The sequence below is a fragment of the Prinia subflava genome, chromosome Z (assembly GCF_021018805.1).
Source record: "Prinia subflava isolate CZ2003 ecotype Zambia chromosome Z, Cam_Psub_1.2, whole genome shotgun sequence".
Lineage (NCBI taxonomy): Eukaryota > Metazoa > Chordata > Aves > Passeriformes > Cisticolidae > Prinia > Prinia subflava.
Genome location: NC_086283.1, coordinates 47,502,860 through 47,521,111, shown reverse-complemented (window position 1 = coordinate 47,521,111; position 18,252 = coordinate 47,502,860).

The window sequence follows — 18,252 nt, the reverse complement described above, 5'->3', positions numbered from 1 at the left end:
ATTGGTCCACTCCTCAAGCTTGTCCAGGTCCTTCTGGATGCCTTTCAGATGTAGCAACAGCACCACTTGGCTTGGTGTCAACAGCAAATTTGCTGAGGTAACATTCAATCCCTTTGTCTGTGTCATTAATGAAGATTTTAAATAATGCCCCAATAAGGACCCATGAGGGACACCATTTGTCACTGATGCCCATCAGGACTCTGAGCCATTGACCACTATGCTTTGGATGCGACCATCCAACCCTAAAAGGATGCTCTCAGGGACAAGGACATGGAATAGACCTGGCAGATCATTAAAGAGTTAATCTATAAAACATAGAACACAAAAAACTAGCAATCCCCAGGAGTAACAAATGATGCAAGGAAGGCAGGAAGCTGGCATGGTTGAGTGTCATGGTGCCACTAGAGACCACGGTCTCTTTGCCTGCCATGCTAGCTCAGGAACTGGCGGCAGTTGTCTGAGGATCAACCAGCGAGACACGCAGGCTGGGCTGATTCCTGTGGGACCTTGGCTCCTGAGAGCTCTAGTGACGGATGTAGGTGCGCTGACCACGACGGAGGAAGGAAAGGAGGAGCCAGCTGAGGGATCCAAACAGGGAATTTATTAAGGGGTAGGGAACTACCTCGTCACCACCTGCAGGACAGCCTCAGCTAGCCAAAAAGGCTACTGTGACACAGGATTTTATACTGAGGTGGTGAGGGGCGTGGTGAGGTGGCAACAACCAATAAAAATGAACTCGGGGTGGTACAACAATGAGGTAATATCACAAAGACCAACCGGGAATAGGTAGGAGTGGTTTGCACACACAGGGAGGGAGGATTGACAGATAACTGCCACTGGCAGTTATATAACTTAGGGGATTTCCAGAATGAACCAACTAAGAAAATAGGGTACATGGAACAAACCATTATAATAAACTTAATAAACTTAATAATCATAATTTTGCACCACCACAGTTAAGTAGGAAATTGCTGGTCAAAATAAAGGGAATGCACACAGTGGAAACAAGAATAGGTGATTTTGGAAGCATATAAAGTTCAGTTGTGTAGGGATCGGGTGAGGAAGACCAAGACAAAGCTGGAATTGAACCCATCAAGGTATGCAAAGAATAACAAGAGGTCTTCTACAGACACATTAGGCAAAAAACAAAGGTCAGAGAAGGAGTATCCCCCTGATAAACAATGCTGGAAAACTGGTAACAGTGGATGAGGAGAAGACTGAAGTAATCAATATTTTTGCCTCAGTCTTCAATGGCAACCTCTTTTTCACATCTCTCAAGTGTACAGCAGGATGAGGACTGAGGGAGTAAAGTCCCTCCCACTGTAAGTAAAGACCAGGTTTGTGACCATCTAAGGAACCTGAATGTAGATTCTGGAATTTAGATTCATGGAACCTGATGAGATGCACCCCAGAGTCCTGAGCAGTTTCACTGATGTAATTGCCAAGCCAATCTCCATGATATTTGAAAAGTCATGACAGTCATGTGAGGTCCCAGGGAACTTGAAAAGGGAAAACATTGTGCCCATCTTCACACAGGGTAGAAAGGAACACCCTGGTAACTACTACTCTGTCAGCCTCTTCTCTGTGCCTGGGATGATCCCAGAACAGATTCTACTAGAAGCTGTGCTAAGGCAGAGGGAGAACAGGGAGGTGACTTGAGATACCAAGCATGACTTTATCAGAGACAAGTCTTCCTGACAAAGCCAGTGGTCTATGATGGAGTGATTACATCAGTGGACAGAGAAAGGGCTATGGATGCCATTTATCTGGACTTCAGTATAGCTTTTGACACAGTCCTGACAACATCCATCTCTCTAAATGGAAGAGAGATGGATTTGGTGACTGGACTGTTGGATAAGAAAGTGGGTTGGATGGTCACATCCAGAGGGTAGTAGTCAACAGCTCTATCAAGAGATAGATACATCAGTGGCTTATATTAAAAAACACACTTTTAATCTGCTGATTAAATGTATGTAACAATGGACTCAATCACACAGAATAAAATATGTATATATAAAAATATGTACTTTCAGAGAGAATTTGAAAGAAGAAATATTGTCTGTCCTCATCCCAGATTTGTTATATTAACTCATAAGATGGTGTTTCAAGGGGATTTTAATGTCTGAAGAACAAAAAAATTTCCAGATAAACCATCTCCCTGGCACTGTAAGGAAGCAAGACACCCAGGAAGCTGCTGTAATTGGCTCTGCTTCTGAACAGCCAGGTATCCCCTCTGAATGCCTGTGCACTTTGACTGGAAGAAGACTGCACAGAGGCAACTACCAGCACAGACAGAAAATGTTCTCACATGACTTTCATTGCCAGACCTGTTCCAGAGCTATGCTGGGTAAAATTGGACCAAGTCAAGAAATTGAATTAATTCATTAACTATTTAGAGTATAATTACAATATTCTCCTGTTCATCATTCCATCATTACTGGTTTAATCCCTTTTGTAATTTTTACACAGTATATATTTGTCATGGTTTGGGAATGGTATTGCCCTATTTAGTGTTCCTACTGAAGCACCCGAAACCCAGCACTGCTCACTCACTACCCTTCTATTACACCTGCCTGTGTGGGTGGCTGGACAGGAGAATTGGAGGTACAAAGGGTAAAGATCATGGGCTGAGAGGAGCACCATTTACTGGAAACAGCAAATGAAATAAGAAAACAGTAACAGCAACAATATTAATAACAGTGCATGAGAGACAAACCATTCAAACATGATTGCTCACCACACAGAGACTGCCCAACAATACCCCACTACCACCAAGCCACCTGAACCAGAAGGGCCCCTTCCCTGACATCCCAGAAAATTATGTGAGGTGCTATAGAATAACTTTCATGTCCTAGCCATGCTTCCACCTGCCTATTGCAAAAATTAACCCTGTCCTGGCCAGAACCAGGACAATATTAAATTCTTATTTTCTGCTACTAACAATTGCCTGTGCAACATTAAATGCCCTTACTATGACTCAGATTTTTTTTTATACATTCTGAGATTTTATGTTGGGGTAATCCATCAGCCATTTTACACTTCCGGACACAAATTCCTTTCAAAAACAGAGAACTAAAAGATCGATAAATTGACCTGGTACTTCTGGATTTTTCTTGCAGAGCAGCAGCTCCACCATAAGACGGTTTCATCACCCAGTCTCTGAGTTTTCCCCAACTCCACATACTTCTTGCAATGGAGAAAACTGCACTGGAAATTGTACCTACAACCCACAGGCTCATTTAGATTTAGACCAAACCAGATGTGTCTGACCTGTTATCAGCACCATTTTGATGATATAATACATATAATAACAATTTTTCTGGTTATTAGCTCTGTTCCAGGGAAGATTTACCTTTTTTTTTATTTATAGAGGATTTTAATACTGTGCTGGATGCTATTCTAAAGGTCATACAATGTTCATCTAATATGTGTTAACTATTAAAAAGAGCCTGAAATAACACTATTTTGGATTTAGTGCAAGCGGCAGTTGGGATGAAGTAAAAAAACTATAGCAAAATTTTAGTATTATGTTTAAAACCCTTGCAGGAGTGAAGTTTTTCAGAAGTAAGAGCTGGAGTTATTCTATAGAATCCAAACTAAGAACTGAACACTCAATAAAGAGCCTTTGTTGTGGTTTGTTTTGTTCTTGTCGCTTGGTTTGTTCCTGCTTTCCCTTTCCCCAGTGGGTTTGTCTGAATTTGTACCATCCTCCCCATGTCCATCCTCCCTGACCACTCCCTCCCTCCCTCCGGAGAAGTTTCCCTGTCAATCCTCCTCTACCCTCCCTGATTCCTTGTCAGTCACTCGACTCCCCTTCCCCTTCTTTTAGAAGGTTTGAGGGGAACCATCGAGTGATATGCAGATGGTCCGAGAACGCTCCCATAACTCCCTCATTAGGATTCCCTGGTTGTCAGTTATGTGTCCTGTCCACGACCCAGTTGTCTCCTATTGGTAGATGGATTGTTCCCTCCCTTGTACCCTCCTCCAAAAAAAAGGCCTGTCAGGTTGTGGTTGGGGCTTTTCAGAGCTTGTATTCGCTGGGGCACCTCAGAACTCTGATAAAGATTTGGATTGCTACGCCTCTGGAGAGTCACCTCTCTTCCTTTGCCTTCTCCAGACAAGTCCTTCCGTGACACGGGTAACGCCCGTAGCCGCCCCTCGGTACCCAGGGCACTGAGGAGTGTGCCCGGAGCCAGCCGGGGCGGCCGACTGAGGCAATAGGAAGGCACAGCGTCAAGACTTCATCAATTACAATAAGAAAACTCAATTGACTCAATAAAGATTCTGCAATACCGCTTGAACTTTCTCAAGGTGATAGTCACAGAAAATTGGATGACTGGGAATGTAGCAATAACTGAAATGTATGTATGGTTGATATAGCATTTAGAAAACACAGAACATCCCTTTTCCCCAAAAAAGTAATGTTTTTCAGAACTGTAGGCAAGGACAAACCCATTTTCACAGGAGTGACATATTAAATTACCAAAACACTTGCCCGCATCAGAAAAATAAGCACTCTGGCACCCAGCCAATATTAGGCTTATTGTTTGAAAAATGTTAAAGGACAAAAATCTAGCATCAGATTCAGTGCATGTGGAGGTAGGAGGGGACATGGAATGAAGGAATGGGAATACAGAAATAGAAGACTAGGAGTATAGAAATATAGGAGTAGGAGTAAATAGAATAAAGTGTCCTAGTTCTAAGCTGGTATTTATTTAATGGTACCTAAGAATTGCCGAAACAATTTTTTTTGATCAACAAGTAAGGGTTTTTTTCCCCTGGATTTTGCTGCCAATAATGTCACAATCTGCAAGTAGATTTTTTTCATTTTTCCACTGTTCTGCTCAACATCATTTTATGGCCTTTTCCCCTGTTTTCAGCTTAACACTCAGTTATGGTTTTCTCTAGAGAAGTCATAAATAAATCTTTGTACTGGCAGAGAAAAATATCAAAGAGGAATCCAATCCAGTGCAATCCCTAGTACAAAAACTGTCTGGGCAGAAAATGGATCAAGACTAGCCCTGCCAAGAAGGACTTAGGGGTGCTGGTGAATGATGAGCTGGACATGACCCAGCAAGGTGCACTTGCAGCCCAGAGCAAGCAACTGTGTCCATCCCTTCCACCCAAACCATTTTATGATTGTGTAATTCTACAAATGACATTTCTGTGTGTTCTCCAACATGTGTTAACTGCTGACTAAATTCACTGTAAGAAAAACCTTTTGGTGTATTTTATGTAATGTTATTAATAGATCACTTTCTTTACATTACTGAGCACTGCTTGTCTGCAGATTCAGAACTCCAACTTGCAAGAATACTACAGGTACAAACCATACTGACATTGTTTCTGATGCAGTTTAAAGGTATAATGACATGGTGATGCTGGAATTCTTAGCCATTAGTTAAATTGTTTAATTGTTGGATATAGTGCCTGTTCATTTTACACTACCACATGAAAGTCTGACAAAGGCTCAAGTTTTACTGTGGCACGGGGACTAACGCATCCATGCTGTATGTAGTGTGTTGATCTTGGCTGGCTGCTGGACACCCACCCGACCCAGGTGCTCTTTAACTACTCTTCCACACAACAGGGGAAAATAAAATAAGATTGATAAGCTGATATGCTGAGATAAAGACAGAGTGACAGCTTACTAATAATTATAATAATTAAAAACAGACTCATCTTGGGAAAGATTAATTTTCTTATTTAATTTCTAAATTTCTTTTCTAAATCAAAGACACTTACCTACTCCTTTTCTTCCCAGCCTCAACTTCCCTCCTTCATTCATAACTCCCCTTCCTCCTCCTGTGTCAAGTTGTGTGAGCCATTACCAGTGCCTCTATGATTACTGGGAAAATGTAAGTCATACTGGATTATCAGTCTTGAAAGATTTTGAAGTTTCTGAAAACCAAGAAAAAATTCAAAAATATAGTTTCTAACTGGCCATTGCTCTGGTTCTGGCCAGAGCAGGATTAAATTTTGTGGTAACCAGGAGGAGCATGGCCAGGACACAGAGGTTATTCTCTATCACTTGATGTCATTGACAGGGCAGGGTGAAGGGACTCTCTTCTGGCAAAAGGAGGTTTCTTCCAGTTGAGAAAATGTAGCAGAAGCTACCCTGTGTTGTTTATTGTCACGGAGTCCGCAATGACCATTTTTGCATGTGAATCACTCTCTTTTGTACACTTCTATTATTAATATTGTTGCTGTTACTGTTCATTTTCTTATCTCATTGCTGTAAATTGTTCTTAATCCATGATCTTTGCCTTTGGTAGCCCCAGTTGGATGGAAGGGAAGGGGAGAAGCATATGTTGTTTTTTTTTTAGTGGCAATACCAAATTGGGGAATACTACCTCTAAGCTAGGACTGTCATATATCTTTAAAGATAATTTATTTCCTGTATAACAGAGGCAAATGGCTATCTACTGGAACAGCATCCCCAGAGACAGTACGGAGCAATTGGTAGTGAAAGTCAATATTGTCCACTGTATTTCTAGCCAGGTCAGAGGAGCAAAGCAAACTTAGAAATAGAGTGAATGAAACATATATAAAGTAAACAGCAGGAACAGCCTGATTTTTTTTATATAAAATTTTTTTGGACAATGAGGTACATACTGTTGCCATCACAGCTGTAAGAGATCATGCTGCTAATGACTCAGAGCTTACCCCAAAGAGTAAAATATGAGAATATCCTGCACTCAGTAATAAATAGAACCTATATTAATTTCTCAAGTGATGGTTTCATTAAAAAAATTTAAAAAAAAAAAAGAGTGAGAGAAAGCAAAGCTAGAGCTGGGAAGATGCATGTAGAGACGTGCAAGTCTGCAATTCTCAGAAGAGTGGGAAAGAGTAGGCAGGAATAAATCAAAGCATCTGAAAAGTGGTTTGAATGAAATGGCTCTTGTTATGAGTAAGTAGGTAACAATATGACATCATTCCACTTTTACAACATGATATCATTGTAAAGACTACACTGATGTTGTCTGACCCGAGATCAAATGTTCTCCTCTGACATGTTTCAAAAACTCCAATAGAAGGCATGCCTATTTGAAACCATATTTGCTTAATGATCTTCCATCATATTTCAGTCTTCGTTTACAGGTAAGTTTTCTTTCTAACTTTAAGTTTTACTAATCAGACTAATTGACAGACTAACATACAATTTTGTGGAAAATCAACAGCTTTAATACAGAGGATGATGTATTTTTTTTGGAGAGGTAATAAAAACTGTTCAACATTTATTTTTTTCTCATGTCTGGAAATGAGAGATATTCCTTTCTTGACTCAAATTGATCAAAGTTATTATCCATGTTGATGATGCTATTGCAATTTACTGTACAGAGAAAATGCCGTTCTGTACTACCAAAATAGGAATGCAAGCACTTAATAAAGTCACTGTGCTCAACTGTGTTCACACATTTTCTTGGACAGCAGAAAGATTCTGAATTGGGGGTTTTAGAAAATGTTTGGCTAATATTGGGTAGCAAATACTATTGATCCAATTAACTATCTAGGATCCAAGAAAATAAATACAAATTAAGAGTCCTGATAAAATACCTTAGAAATGGATTTTACAGAAGATAGGGACCTGGGGCAGAGAGTCCTGATGAATTCCTGTGTCCCTTACACAATGATAAAAGCCCATGAGCAAACACATTAGACTGAAACATCAAAAAAGCTCCCGACCATTCAAGCAGCCAAATATTAGATTCTGCTTCCAGCAATGGAAGTAAAAATGGTTTCCTATAAATTGGAGCTCCCTGTATTTATGAAGATGGTTACACTGAATCCTCAAAAGGATTGCACAAAGCTTAATAATTTGCTTTGGGAGTGGGAAGTGTGAGTTCGAATCACGAATACTAGCCTGTGGCTAGTAGCTTTATTCTGTTTTTTTTCCTGGATTTTTTTTTTATAAGAACATGGAGTATGTATCTTCTAATGAAGGCATGCACATAGCCTGTGACTACCTGTTAGATTTGATATTAAAACATTGGCATTGCCTAACAAGCAGGAGAACACCTCTTATCATGGAAGAATTAACTCAACTCTGAACAGAAATCTGGCTGATCCAAAAATGAGGAAGGGTGCAGCCTCACCTTGGCAGCCTAGAAAGTGAATTAGTAGAATTATTATCAGAACTTCAGTCTCGGAGAAGATGGCGAGAATTAAACTATGCAGAGCTACTTGCAACATTCTTAAACAGATCAGAGCCAAACGAACCTGAAAAGGGCTGTTTTGCGATGGTTTTAAGAGTGAAGACAGAGGATAAGAAGGAGGAGCCTCTCGCCAGCCTGGTCTGTGTCGGTAAGCCGACATGACTGCCATGGTGGCGCTCGCCCTGCGAGGGACGGGGAGCAGCACCCCCCTTGCCATCCCCTTTGTTCACCCCGCTGGTGGGGGTGAGCATCTCTGCCCCCCGCGGCTGTGGTGACAGGAGCGGTGACAGGAGCGGTGACAGGAGTGGTGACAGCGCCAGGCCCACCGCACCCCCGACGGCGCTGACGGTGATGGAGACGGGGCAGGGCCGGGCCCGGCTAGCGCCAGAGCGGGCCGCAGGGCCCGGCCGGCCCTCAGCCGAGATAACACCCGCTACCAGCGGCACAGCCCCCATTAAAAGTGAGCACGGTGGTTCCCGTACAGGTAACTCCTCGGAAGATGAGACCGGGGACAAAGCTGCTGCAGCCACTGTAGTGAGAAGGAAAAGGGGGAAAGCAGCCCGAGAAGCACCCGACCCAATAGCAAAACGTACCAGATCTAAAAAAGAGGAATCAGAAAGGGAGGAGCCTGCCCTACAAGCACCTTTAAGCCAAGCTGTTGGGAATCAAGGTGTGATTTACATAAAAACACCATTTTCCCTTGTAGAACTGCAGCAGTGGAGAGCCTCAGTTGGACGATACAGAGACAATCCAGAGAAGGTAGCTAATCTTGTTAATAGGGGCATTAAGACATAAAACCCAGACTGGAATGATCTGAACATAATGCTAGACACAATATTCGATGAAACAGAAAAAGAGAGGGTTAATAAGGTTGCTAAATCTGCTATAGAGACTCTAACTACAGCTGGAAATCTTCAAGGGCCAGTTAACAGTATTTTTCCCTTTAACTGACCCAGAGAGGGACCCTAATGTGGCAGAACAAATGGCAAAGTTAAAACATTATCAGAATTGGATAGTACTCGGCCTAAAACATGCCATTCCTAACACAGTAAATTGGTCCAAGTTATACGAAGGCACAAAACCCCAGAAATTAAACCCCTACAGACTCTTTTGATCAATGTGCTGTTTGCAAGGAAAAGGGAGAGTGGAAGAACGGGTGTCTAGGGAAAAAAGGACCACACTCGCAGTACCTGAATTAGCTGTGAATGGGAACTGACTGGGATCAAAGTTTGGTGCCAGCGAAACAAGGCTTTTCTTCCAACCTTTAAAATTTAAGTTAGGAAAACACTGGGTGACTCACCAATTCCTTTATATGCCAAACTCCCCAAAGGCATTATTTAGGATTTACTAGAGAAATTAGAAGCAGAAATCATATTTTCCAAAGAAGGAGGCGTGAAAGTTATAATTTCTGAAACTAAAATTGTCAAAGCAGCTGCTATTTTCATACAGGAGAATTACGGCGAAATTCCCAAAGAAGTTGAAGATACTGTTATTCCAATAGTTTGAGCCAATGGTTGTCCTGGGAGACCCAGAAGAGCTGAGTGTGTGAGTATTACACTCAAATTAGGGGCTACACCGGTAAGGCAGAAACAATGCCCTTTGAAATTAGAAGGCCATAGAAGATTGATATCTGTAACTGAGAAGTTCCTTACATTTGGGTTATTAGTAGAATATGAATCTAGATACAACACACCAATCCTTCCAGTAAAGAAGGCTGATAGTAAGAGTTATCCATTAGTGCAGGATTTAAGAGAAGTTAACAAAATAACAGAAGATAGATACTCATGTGTAGCAAACCCCTACATTCTTTTGACCATGCTGAGAGATGAATTAGGTAGTTCACTGTTTTACATCTCAAGGATGCCTTTTTCTGTATTCCTGTGCACAAGAATAGCCAAGAACTCTTTGCTTTTGAATGAGATAATCCTGAGACAGGGAAGAAAACCCAGCTTACCTGGACAGGTCCACCCCAGGGATTCAAAAACAACCCAACAGTATTTGGAAAGCAGCTGGCAAAGGAACTGGAGGACTGGAAAGACAAGAACCAGGAGGGGTTATTCTTTAATATGTTGATAACATCTGAATTGCAGCTAGAATGCGAGGTGACTGCATCCATCTCACTGTAAGTCCATTGAACTTTTTGGGACTAAGTGGGTATAGAATCTCGAAAGAGAAGGCACAGGTTGCCAGGGAAACAGTCGTCTACTTGGGGCTAGAAATCTTCTGTGTACATCAACAACTCAGCAGAGAACAGAAAGTCATCTGCCAACTTCCAGAGCCCCACACTGTGAGAGAGATGCAAGCCTTCCTAGGAATGGTAGGTTGGTGCCACTTATGGATACCAAAGTATGGACTACTGGTAAAACATTTGTATGGAACCCTTAAGACAGGCAAGAAGGGAACCATCATGTGGACAGAGAATGCAAGGCCTGCATTTAACAGCTGAAATGTTCCTTGATGTCAGCCCCAGTTGTGGGGCTGTCTGACTCAACTAAGCCTTTTGAACTCTACATACAAGCGATGGAATGTTGCTCTGGGGGTACTGGCACAGCACCTTGGAGATCAACAAAAGGCTGTGGCCTACTCTTCAAAACAGCTAGACAATGTTAGTCAAGGGTGGCCTGGGTGTTTGAAAGCTGTGGTGGCTACTGTCATCCTGATATAGGAGGCCTGTAAATTCACTCTTGGGCAGCACAACGCTGAGTATGTGCCCCACACACACTGATAAATTTACTGGAACAAAAGGAGGGATGCTGGCTATCCCCTAGCAGAATGCTTAAGTATCACTGTGTTGTTGGAATGGGATGGTTACCCTAAAAACAACATCTGTTGTAAATCCTGCTATGTCATCTACATTAATTTACAAAATACCTGAGCATGACTGTTTATAGACAACAGAAGAAGCCTATTCCAGCAGACCTGATCTGAAGGACGTGCCTCTGGAGAATCCAGATTGGGAACTGTATACAGATGGAAGTAGCTTCATGCAATATGGTAAGCAAATGACAGGTGTGCAGTGACAACCATGCATAAGATGACTGAGGCAAAAGCCTTGCCAGCAGATGTATCATCACAGAAGGCTGAGCTCATTGCACTGACAAGAGCTCTAGAACTATGTGAGGGAAAGAAGGTGAATATATGGACTAATTCCAAATATGCCTTTAGTGTTGTCCATGCCCATGGAGCCATTTGGAAGGAGAGAGGGCTTCTAACTGCTCAAGGAAATTAAATTAAGCATGCTGAACACTCCTGCAGAGTATTTGGAAGCCTTCAGAGGTAGCTGTTATGCATCGCAGAGGTCATCAAAAAGGGAAAACAAGTCCACAACTGGGAAATTGCTTTGCTGATGAAATTGTGACTCAGGGTTGGCCCCACAATTTGCATGGGACTTTAGTCCAAAATATATCCAAAGCTCTTAATAAGAAAAATTACTGGATTTGTACTCAATTGCTACCTTTAGATGGGAGTAGTAACTGGCCACTGATTGGTGTTTTATTGGAAGCAAACCATACCAAAATGTGGGAACAAGTCAGTAATACTCTTCTGCCTCCTACACTCCTGAGTGGCCTAATAGATCATGGGAATGATACAGTTCCCTGTGCAACTGTAAATGCCGCAGAAAAGGCCAATCTTCCTTCATACCACCATAAAACCAGATTCATGGAAGGAATAAGCCCAAGAACTGTGAGGGAAAATGGACTTGACATCATGGAGACTATTCAACCACTCGGGACAGAGTGGTATTGGATATGTGACGATAAGACCTGGAAAATCCTGCCCATAGATAAAGCTCAGGTTTGTGCCCTTGGGGCTGTAATTCCAAATATAATAATATTTGATCATAGTGAAAATCCAGATGGGAAGAGGAAAAGATCTATTAATCTCCTCACTGAATGTTGTTGAATGGTTTCATTCAGTTAGTCAGAACTCTCATTCTCTGTTTCAGAACAGTTGAGCTGGAGAGGGCAGTTATAAACATCTCAGCCATTGTTGAACATACTGAATAGCAGACTGTAGATGCAGTTTTGGCCTTACAGGAAGAAGTCTGTGGTCTGTCTCATGGTTCTGCAGAACAGAATGGCTCTCCATTTCATACTGGCTGCACAAGGAGATATATGTGTTATTATTAATACCACTTGTTATGTGGGTCAAAGTGGAAAAATTAAGAAGGATTTGGCTGAAATTTGGAAGCAGACTCAAATTTTACATAAAATACCTTTCAGAAATAACACTTTAAACTTTGACTGTATCTTCCACACCCTTATCTCATGGTTACCAAACTGGATCTGGATAAAAGAAGCACTCATAGTAGCTGTAGTTATAGTTGGCATCTGTATAACTAGTGGGATAGCCAGTTGCGTATGCTTGTGGTTAAATACAGAGTAGGGACTAAACAAGGTAGAGTCTTGTTAGTCTCTAAAATAAGGAAGAAATGATGCTGTCTTGATTTTTGCCATTTTTTAAATATATTGTCTGTCTTCTTTACACAAATATTTGTATCTCTGTAGTCTACTATTGTGACTTCAGTATTTTCCTAGGTAGAAGGACAAAACACCTTCCAAGATCCCTATGCTATCTTGGCTCTCCTCAGAAACCAAGACTAAGTCTAGCTCTTCAAGATGTATTTTTTATAAACAGAGTTTAGGGCTCCTCTGAGGGAAGAGGATTTAGAAGGTACTAGAGCAGGGGGGCATGACTTCACCAGGTGTGCATCTAATTGTGGATTCATGCCAGATACAGTAATTTGTAATATCTCTAAAAATTGTACACGCGTTATGCAGGGTGTGCATCTTCAGGATTTTCCAGCTGTTGAACTGTGTAGCTAAGGATCCTTATATAAAGGTAACTCCCTTTTATCGCCCTGTGTCTGACTTGTATTTCTAGGACCAGAGAAAATGGCATCAGTAGATGCTAAAAGGATGTCCAAAAAATGGATAGCCAGAAGCAAAATAGATCACAAATATTCACTGAAGAAACAATGTCCTGAATCAAACTAGTCATATTTGCTTAGTAACAAGGGAACTGATAACTGATAATGACGTTTTACTAAGAGTGATGCAAGTAAATGTGAAATGAGTTACTCTCTTACGGGAAGTGTGCTGATATATTCTCCAAACTGATTTCTACTCCTTTCTAGGTGGTCTACACAAATAGAGGGAAGGATTTGATATGGCAGAGGGAAGGAAACATACCTGTAGAGAGAACTTCTGAGGCTGAAACACCTGTATTAGCACACAGGGCTTTGCATATGAATTTCTCTTACAACTATCCATTACAACTGGAATCCCAATGGTCTAGACACCAAATAGAATTACAGGAAAAAGGAAATATACTCTTAAACTGTTTATGCTTGTGGTCTATCCATATACATGACAAAACAGATGTGGTACTAAAGCATAAAAATATACATGAACAAAGCAGTCAAATAGGACAATGGAGACAAAATGGGAATGTAACAGATTAAACAAACAGGAGGATCTACATTTTATAACATAGAATTCTAGCACCAAATAATATTCTCAGCTCACTGCTAGCACTGGCTCTTCTCAGCATGGTCAACTGTTTGAAGTATTATATCTAATGTAAGTCTCCATGTAGGACTTGATAAATCTTCTGTGAAGACCAGGGAGTTGTTTTTTTTTTTCAATTCATAAAGGAAAAGACAGAGCAATAGTAATCATTAAGGTAAAAGAAGATTAACTGAGCACATAAACAGAAGGAAAATAGAACTAAAACTGCAGTTAAATTGAACTTCACTTGATCACAGAATCAATTTGATTAATCAATCATCTGAGATTATCAAATCCAACCTTTGACCAGATACCACCCTATCAAGTAGGTCATGTCACAAAGTGCTCCATCCAGTCTTCTGTTAAACAGCTCCAGGGATGCATGACTCCACAGCCTCTCCAGGTAGCTTGTTCCAGTGCTTAACAACTCTTTCCGTGAAGAAATTCCTAATGTCCTAATGTCCAGCCTGAAGCCCCCCTGTTTCAGATTGTCTTCTCATTCTAGTTGCCTGGGAGAAGAGGTCGACCTCACTTGGCTACAGCCTGCTTTCAGGTAGTTTTAGGAAGTGATAAGGTCACCTCTGAGTCTCCTTTTCTCCAGGCTAAGCAACCCCAGATCCCTCAGCTGCTCCTCAAATGACTTACTTCTACTCTTTCCATCATTTTGGATGGAAAGAACAGTAGGGGGAGCTCAAAGCTTTTTTTTTCTCTTGTAAATCTCAGGCTTATGACTAGTTTCTTAGCAGAAGCAGGTGTTAATGACAAAGGTTTTCCCTAATAAATACAAGAGGTTTGAATATTCTATATAATTCAAAATACAACTACAGTTACTCTCAGTATCCAAACTAAAATTTAACCACTGATTCTTCTGAAAATTTCCCAGTCTCTTCAAAGTTTTAGTTGTATTAAACACTCTCTGTTTTGGAATTTAAAAAAAAAAACCTTCTTTCAATCTCCTTAAATATATAACCATCAAAACAAAACCGAAATTTCAGAGGATTTTTATTTAGAGTCTATATAAGGCAATGCAAACCCACAATTCAAAATACAACCAGATTAGGAAGCAGTCCCATAGAAATACAGCATCCTGACACCCTGCTTCACAATTATACCCATACCAAAGCAATACATGGGTTTTACCCAAATTGGTATTTAAACAGTCTTAGCATTCTTTCAAATTCCCTATATATGTCCAAAGCAGCATTTTCTAAGTATTGAAAAGTCTTTTTTCTCTGTCTCTTAGGACAAATGAAACAAATGTTATCTTTTTCCTTACTAATAAATTTCTATAATTCCCTTAAATATTATTACAGATTCATCAATCTTCCTTGAAAGTATAGAGAATTACCTAAATTGCATGTTAAAAGCAGGGGAATTTGACTAATAAAAGCAATCACTGCACTGCTACTATTACCTGTGCATCTCGAGCATGAGAATTTTTTCTATTTCTGCCCAAATTCAAGTTCATAAATCATCCAATACTGGTTCAGGAAACATACTATCTGGCTATCTGAGATTATGGTCATATAAATTGAGTTTATATGTATAACTAAAGTTATATAACTGTAACTGTAGTTATAAAATGAGGCTTACAATTCAACCCACATTTTTACTTCAGTATGTAATTGAGTGCCTTGATTTCTGCTCAGTATTTCCTAAAGTATCAAATGGAAGCCAATTACTTTGCTATCTTCCAACTGAGTTTTCTCCATTACTTTAAATACTTCCATGGAAATACTACTTTTGTCAAGTATTTGTGATGGCTTTATGTAAGGCTTAATGAGGACCACTTTCTCTAAGTACCACAAGTTTTTCTAATAGATTTACATATAGAGAAAGAAAGATACCTCCCCTATTACTGTACTTCCACTTACAGGAAAATACTGATCACCTGTTGTTTTAAGAACCTTCTCTACATTCACTTTAAAACCATAAATACTTGAAACAGTCTCCTGATGGGCTTCTGTTATAATGTTTTAAATTATATATATCAATAAAAATAATTTAATTGCTCATCTGAAAATGCAGTTGACTAGGTAATAACTTTTATCTTTATGTCACTTATTCCTCACAGAGTTCTGTATGATTTTCATTAGGAGATATGGTTGTAATGTGCAAATATATTGATGCTCCTATTAATACAAGACATGAAGCATATACAAAGTACAGAATTCATTCCTAAATCTTCTAAATTCTTGCATTTAATTTGTATATAAATTGCATATTGAAAAGATAATTTCATGAGGTACTATTACATGCAAGTGGGTATTCTCTTCATCTTTACTGGAAAAATAATTTTTCGCTTTACATACTAAACTTTGGTGCAAGATTGTGAAAAGTATTGAAGAATGCTCTGATTTTAGCTTATCCTTCCATTATAAATTACATGCCATGAGATAGTTATCCATGGTCCTTCTAGTGAGGTACTTTGGATTGCAAGAAAATAACCTCAGCTGTCACACTCTTTGGATGATGGAAACAGTTATAAATAATACTTTTCCAAGAAATACCAAAAGAACTACCTGTGTCTGGGTAATGTGTAACTCTTGCCCCCCTGTCCTGTGACACAATAAGAGCTAAGATGGGCATGAGGGCCTATCAGTTTATGCTTTCTAATGGTTAGACTATTTCTGAAATACTTACTAAACAAACTGGACGAGTCACACAAATACAATGTATTTGTATGAAAATATCTTAAAGGGAACTCAGGGTCTGACATTACTGTGTATGATAATGAAAAATAGTACAATTTCATTGAAAATGATGGAGCTACTAGGCTATGAAAATTAAATAACATCAGAATTAGGAAGCATATATCCAACAGTAGACTGTAGGGGAAGAGTAAAAGCTGGAATAGAATGGTATTTGAGGTCTTAGGTAAATAATCCAAATGTACAATGCCATTAAGCTAGCAGAGCATGAGAAGTCCTACTGATGGCAAATGAAATGGACATTATACAAAGTCCCTCTAGGTTAATAAATATGTGTGATTATATGCATGAATAACTTACTTTGGACTTACACAAAAATAAAAAACCCATAAAGAACAAAAGCCACCTTGTTAAAAATTCAAGAAGCTGAAAGAAAAATGCAATGTGATGAAAATAATAAATGCACATAAAAGGTATTTTGACAGAAACAACAGTATTTCTATGATGCCAAAATACAAATTTATAATTTACGTCATGGAGGTGGAAGATTAGGATCCCCCATACTATAGCCTGGGCTGCGCAATCACAGGCTTTGCTGAAACTTTTGGGAGGAAATCTTAACCTATATAATTGTCAAATAATAAAAATACAAATAAGGATCCATAATTAGCATCCATTTAATGGTAAAAGCAATACAATACGACAAAAGTAAGCAAAGAAATAGCAGGTGCCAATACTGAAGACTTAAGTATTCCTTTTCAGCGAATGGCCATATTACAGTTGTATCAGCTCACGCTTTACCAATTTATTAATGTGATTTGTGTCATGTGGCTCTGTCAAGCATAGTGAGACTTTTTGCTTTGTTTAGGGGTTTTGGTTTTTTCAGGGTTGAAATTTATGATCCTGTTCCACTAGACTTGTGCAGAACAATACAGGAACAACTGGCTCACGCAGGTGATCGAGCAGCTTATTCCCACAGAAGTGGTGGTCTGGATCTCACTGTGCCTACTAGATGTTTTCCACGAGAAGGGCTGAAGGGTCAACTGAAACTTTGTGAAAGACAATGCAAATCTTTAAACTAACAGCAAACTCTGGGAAAATAACCAGTCAAGAAAGCAAACAAGCAACCAACCAACAAAGCTTGACGACCAAAAAATTCCCACCCAACACAATACACCAGGATCAGTTCCGTGCACAGATAGGGAGCCAAGTCATGCGGCTGGCAGCCTGTCCTGCCGAGGCGGGTGGGGGCCGTGTGCGCTGGCGGGGAGCGCTGTGCGCGGAATGCCGGCTCCTGGTGCTCGGCTGGGGGGCACGGAGGGGTGCCACACGCGCTCCTCTGCACAGTGCCCCTCTTCTGGCGCCAGGGAAAAGTGATGGTAAGAGATAAGTCTGATGAACAAAAGCATTTCAAAAAATACTTGAGCTTTTTCTGAGATAGGTCATCCGTAAAAACCTTGACATGCAAACAGATGGAAGGAAAGAAGTGTCTAAAATTCCACATAAATCAGGTGAAAAAACAGGGGGGTTAACTCTTCCCTAGTCATTACGCTGTACTTTAGCACCTTGGTGGTTTGAACCAAGCACTTTAGCACTTTTGGTTTGAAATAAGTAACACAGAGAAACATCCAGAAGATAACTTGTCAAAGCCTACACACACTGGAACAAATGGATATCAGTTGAAGGAAATTGCAAATACTAATGTTATTCATTTAACAGCAGATACATTTTATTTGGTTTTTTTTCCCTTAGAAAACAAACAAACAAATGCCAAACAAAACCAGCAAACAAAAACCTGATTAGGAGGGCATACTGGAAGGATAATTTGCTCAACTCAGACATACTGACAACCTCTAAATTTACTGGAGGCATTCACAAACAAGACTGGGATGTACTTGTGTATAGCACCGTGCAAGTATCTTCTTAATGCACAAT